The sequence below is a fragment of the Amblyomma maculatum genome, chromosome 3 (genome assembly GCF_055883805.1).
Source record: "Amblyomma maculatum isolate TAMU_Amacu chromosome 3, ASM5588380v1, whole genome shotgun sequence".
In the NCBI taxonomy this organism is placed as follows: Eukaryota; Metazoa; Arthropoda; class Arachnida; order Ixodida; family Ixodidae; genus Amblyomma; species Amblyomma maculatum.
In genome coordinates, this window is record NC_139346.1 from 186,323,803 (window position 1) to 186,330,299 (window position 6,497).

A 6,497-nucleotide genomic window follows, 5' to 3' on the forward strand; every position below is an offset into this window, starting at 1 on the left:
GTGTGTCTTTTCAGGCGACGAGCTGTAGCCCCAATCTTCTAAGCTGTCAGTAAGGCTGAAGCTTGCTGCTTGAAGCTCCGTCTGCATGACCTCTTCATTTGGGTAATCCATTGCTTCTGTCCATATGGTGACATCATCTACGTAGATCGTGAAGCAGCCTGAAGTGTCTCTCTCGAGCGCTTCTGCTACGTGGGTCATGGCCAGGTTAAATAGCTAAGGGCCGATGATAGAGCCCTGGGGCACGCCCCTATCCAAGTAATAGGTTCTGGGGCTCCATTTCGCAGCTTTGCCATGAAGCCTAATAGGTCTGCTTTGAAGGAAGCTGCATATCCAATTGTATGCTTTTTGGCTGGGATATCTCTTTGCTAATTCTTGCAGGATTACCTGTTGGTTTACATTGTCGAATGCTTTGCGCATATCAACCGCGATGATTTATTCTGGTGTCTGTTTGCGAGACCTGCGGCTGATTACCCTGCGGAGCAACCAAAAGCAATCATGTGTGCCCATATTCGGACGGAATCCAGTCTGAGCCGGATGCAACCCAGGCTGCACGTATTCGATATAATGCTGTAATCTTGCGGCTATCATTCGCTCAATCAATTTGCAGATAGTTGAAGCGAGAGCTATTGGCCGTAGGTTCTCTGGTTTTGTGTGGTCCTTCCCTAATTTAGGTATGGGGTATATCAATGATAGCTTGAGTGCATCTAGCACCGTTCCGGATTCCCATGAATCGTTTATGATAGTTAAGAGCTGATCTTGGGCTTCATCGCTAAGGTTTTTGAGCTCCTGCCATGTTACTCCGTCGTGTCCTTGGGCCGATTCGGTTTGCCGTGGGCTAGTGCTGCCAAAAGCTCGCCAAATGTAAATGGTTTTTCAAGTTCCATCATTGTGTTGTCAATCGTGATTGCCGGCAATGGTGGCGTGGGTATCTCAGAAGCATGCGGGAAGAACGTCTGGATCACCTTTTCCTCGAGTGCAGCTGGGTTCTCGCGCAGGAACAGCCCTGCCAGTGGTGGTGCGTTTTTCTTTTTCCCCAGCAGGCTTCGTAGAATTCCCCACAGCTTTTTAAGGCCGGGTTCGCGGCCTAGCGTCGCACAACTGCTGTGTCATGCATCTGTTTCGAGCTGTTGTTGGTACTCCTTGGTGAGTCGATATTGGCGCTTAAGGCTCATGAGATCCCGGTGGTGCTTTCCTTTATATCTGTATTGCTGCGTAAGGATATCGACCTTTTGCCACAAGTTGGCAAGGTGCCTATCCATGTGTGTGGTAGTGTCGTCGTCACATATTATTGTGTCTCGGGACCATGGCCGTGCTTCCGCATGACGGCAATATTGGTGGCATCACTCTTGGCGTCCAGGAGATGGGGAAAATGGTCATTGAGAGGGGGTGGGGAGGGGGTAGTTATGCTGTCGCTCTCATTGTCGTCATCGTAGTCAAGGCCTGGACAGGTGAGCGCACGCCTAGAGGAGGGAGGACCAGTCTTGTCCGAGCAGATCAGTAGGATCAGGTGGCCTGCTAGGCGGTTCCTGGACGGGAAGAACAGCCGCTTCTCCGTGACAGCAGGAATACCGAGTGCCCGTAGCCTGCCTCTAGCCATCGACGGTGGGGGTCATGTGCCGGGCGCGCACAGAAAAGGAGACCCAATATTCCCGTGACACTGCACTAGGGCCAGACAGGGCCCCAAGGCGCGTATGAACTTCCTGAGTTGCGTCCATGACTTGCCAGTGTGGAAGACGAGGGCTCGTTCCCGGCGGAGAAGCAAGACAGGCGACGGAAGGCTCGACCTTCAAGGAGTCGTTGGTCAGGGTAGTGTGCCATTGACCGCCATATTGATGAGGGACCTGGAAAAATTATGGGGGGACACAGAGTTAGTCACGGGTGACCCACAGGTGTGAGCTGCCGGCCTCGTCCTTGTCATGGATGCCACCGTGAAATGGAACCTAATGCGGCGACAGCTGTAGGCCGGCACCGGAGAAGCTCCGGAACGAGCTCGATGAAGACAGGCCGGGTGTTGAACTCAGTGGAGCTTGATCAAGAGTTGTAGGTCCGGCCTAAAGTCACACAGGACGAGGACAGGTCCTTGGGTTGAGATGGTCTCGATGTAATCAGACGGCATATAATGCCCCGCCAGTTCTACCGCGGTTGAGTGGCATATGGGAACGCCAACCTGCAGGAACTGGACGCCCCCAGTTCAGGGACCGTCATCTCCGCTGCAGCCTAGCACGTGAATAGTAGCCCCGAGCAATCGGTGAGAAGGAGGCTGCTCCCTTAGTGTGTCGGATAATGCGCCTTCCCTCAAAGATGAAAGGTGAAGGGTGGCTGTTCCTGGCCCTACGGGGCTGGGACTGGTAGGTCAACGCCGCTTGCGGCGGGGGCTAGCCTACCATCGAAATTATTATCTGTTGTATGACGTCATTGCACCCGCCAGTGCCGCCACCGCTTAGGTGGTGGACAACGGCTCTTTCGGCCAAAGTCTTTCTCTCCCTCTTCTTTTTCTTTCTTCTCTACTTTCTCTCTTCTGTCCGCACGAGGCAGCGGAGGTGGCTCAGCTACAGAGCTGCAGTAGCAGGCCCGTGCATTTTCTTTTCCTTCTTCCTATAGCCACAACTTTTTTAAAGATGAAAGGGAAAGAACAAAGAGAAAGGGGTGCCGTACAGTAGAGGGCTACGAAATAATTGCGAAAATCTGAGGATCTTTAACGTATACTAACGTCGCACAGCACACGAACGCCTCAACGTTTCGTCTCCATCGATACGCAGCTACCGGCAGCCGGGTTCGAATCCGAGTATCCCGGTTCAGTAGCCGCGCATCTTAACAATTGAGCTCTACTACTTGCCAGCCACTCTCATGCTGAGCATTATTCGGCGCTTGTTATAGCCTCCAATTAACCAGAGCAACTCAAACTCATTCAATTTCGATTTGTTTTCATTATTAACAATATTATCTGATTCTGAGTATCCGTGCAAGTGGTGGTTGGTGGTTTGTGAAGTTTAACGTCCCAAAGCGACTCAGGCTATGAGACACGCCGTAATGGAGGGCTCCGGATATTTCGACCACCTGGGGTCCTTTAACGTGCACTGACATCGCACAGCACACGGGCGCATTTCTTTTCGCCTCCATCGAAAAGGCACCGAGACAAGAAAAACTTTTTTTAAGAATTAGCAGGGGACTGAATTTGGGGATTTAATTGGCTAGAGTAATCCTCAGGCGGCAGCAGTGTGGGTCCAGATTGAAACGCTTAGGGTCATCTATATTCATTTGTGGAAAATAACTTGATTGTGCAAAGTCCCGCAGTACGCACCGCGCACATTCCGGTCCCGTTGCGTGTCCAGAATTACTCTACAGGAGAAAGAGGGCGCACGGAGTCTATTTGGAGTGACTATCAGCTTGAAAAAAGTCACAAAAATATTGCACTGACAACTTCTAGATTGCTGGTAACCACACCGCTATACATACAATGAAAAATGTTTTTTTTTTCTTTTTGTATAGACTCTCATAACAAAATAATGCGTTCGGTGTGCAAAACATGTCTGCACCCTTCCTGCAGGATGTTTAGTGTGGCATTGGCTAGCTCTGTGCATCAGTACCCACTAAACTGAAACGATATCGTGTATGCATTTACGTATGTTAATAGCAAATATTATTTTCAAATATTTTACGACCTGGATGATCCTCCTAGATGAATTAAAGTGGCACATTAAAGATGCAAAATCAACATCTCCCTCACTCAGATTGATGTTCCACCTAACTAAAAATACTCATTATCGCAGTACATGACGTTACAGCCGTGGTGGCGGCCTTGGCTTCTTGCCCTGGACTAGATTTGTTTGTCGTGGTAGCTCAGAATCAAGTTAGCAGCTCAGCCTTTCTCCATATACGTACTCGTGACTACGCTAAGGTTGCTGTGTATTGCAATCATTCTCCAGTTTGAAACGCTCTCCACCTTGGAAAGGTACCTCCGAACACAATATGTGAACAACACAGGTGCCGAGGCTGTTGAGACCATGACTTGGAAGGGAACTTCGGTTGCAACAAGAACCAGCCCGCCGATACAGCAACTGTAGCTATATATATATATATATATATATATATATATATATATATATATATATATATATATATATATATATATATATATATATATATATATATATATATATATATATATATATAAGTTTTGCTTAAGGGCCAAGGGATAGTGAGAAAGAAAGAGGGAGAGAGAGAGCGTGTGTGGGGGGTGGTATAGGTTTGTCGCATCGGCGTTAACGCATCCCTTAATAGAGGGAAGCCCCCTTTCCCGTTTTCTAGCGGATTTCCTGAGAATTTACAAATGGAAATAAATTTATTCTTAGTTATGCTAAGTGTAAGATGGTGTGACGGAATGCCTGCATGGTACAGAGTTGATCACACATGTCTAGAGCGCTTGGGCTATGTGATGAAGGTAAAGTGAAATTATAAAGCCAGTACTGACTTTTAGTGATAACATCTATACCCTAAAACAGCCTCAGGGTCATGCAAACCGCACAGATACAACCGTACCACTCCCAGCTAAGAAGCTCTACTAAAATTTGGCTTTTTTACTCCATCTTGCACGAGTACTCTGTAAAAATGTGATACACTCTGTGGTTCAAAAAATACGCACACAAAAATGCATGGATTTGTAAAGGTTGCTTCTCTGCATACGTTTGTTTACTGTGGCGATGCCCGCTTTACAGAAAATTGAAGCAGGGGACTGCAGTTAAGGGGAAATGCACAGGTAGAAGTTCGAATAGATCGAGAAGAGTCAAAGAAGGTATTGAAAAGAAAATTAACGCTGTACAATAAAGAGAACGGAAGGAAAGGAAAAGAAGAAAGGAAGATAGCCTCCTACAAAATGGATGACAAAAAGTTGACACTGCATGTGCAAACCATAACGAGATGTAAACGTTGTAGCGCGATCGAACTTCCGGTTGAAACTCTTGTTTGAAATCCCTATATTTCATGACCTTTTCCACTTTAATTTTCCCCATTGTTAATCTGCCCTTTCACAGTCGCGCAGCTGACGAGGTGCCTAACGCGAAAAAACATGCCCACATCCCTGCTTGCCAACCCTTCGGAATCAGTCAGACAGCCCCAGACTGTGTGCGAAGTCGTGATGCTACATTCATTCATTGAATAAACATCAGTGTATACCTGATATAAAAAATCAGTTTGGCTTATGGTTGCTCCAAAGGTATGGCAGCTGTACAGCTGTGAAAATGCGCTCTAAACGTTGCACGCAATGCCACTTTCGCAATAAAAACATAATTGAAGTTCTAAACTAAAATTCAAGCTTTCTGTGATTTGGGACACTCATTCCACGGGAATGAAGCCGTTCGAAAGCATCGTTATTGCCCACCTACAATAGAACAAAATAGTTTTTAAAACGTCTCAGTAGCCTCATTAACGATTAATGATAGCATAACGATATGCCCTGTGAGTATGATTTTACACTATCGAGTGCAGGATAACGTTATCCCAACTGGGGGTAAACGTGCACCTATAGGAAAAGCATATTCGTGCACCGCTAGGGGCTTGCGAAAGTCCCTCTGGAAATGGGAAATTTTAGTCTTGAAAAGCTTATTTTTACACTTGATCAAATGGCATAACATTATCCCCTGACAGACTAAATTTTACATTCACACTTAGTCCCCCGACGATGGTGCAACGTTACGTACAAAGGGGCTGCCCACGGCGACAGTCGGCTGACACTACTCTGAAGGTGTAGTTAGAAGGGTTAGAACGCAATTCTATATGGAGGACATGCCGATTATGAGCCAAAATTTCAGGCACACTTAAGCTCCGCCTGGCTCCCGTCTGCGGTTCCTCTTAGGATGCTCGTTCGCATATACGCACACCTTTCACCCACGTACACTCTGTTACTCGCTTGATCATTAACCCCTTAATTTGTACATCTATATCTCACGCATACTAACTAGAATATAGTGTCGTAGGCTACCACTTGATGTGAAAGACCACTCGGCATAGCCATAAAGCCCCGTTTTAACCAAGCCGTGCTTACGGGATTTCGAGATAGCTTATCGAAACCGAAGGCTCCCGGAGGATTTGATTCCCACCCTATCTTCCCATTTAAAAAGAGAACACACAACCAGCAGACCAATTGTTACCCGACCATGTCACCTGCCAGAGCAATGTTTTTGATGTTTGGTCGACGTCGATGTAGTTCTCTTTGGGGGTCAGGGACCTAGATAATGATGAGGTACAGCTTGGAGATGAACCTACGAGTTGTTTGGAGAAGGTGATCCTCGACAGAGAGATGGGAATTGTGGTATTATGAGAGAATGAGCTCGAGTGAGGATAGGTTAGCTCAGCTGGTTGGTCTTTATGGGGTTTAAACTTTCAAGGCGACTCAGGCTATGAGGACAACGTAGTGAGGATTCTGGTAATTCTGCCCAGGCTTCTTACCTGCACTGACATCGAATAGGACATGATGCCTTGCTTTTCGCCTTCATTGAAAC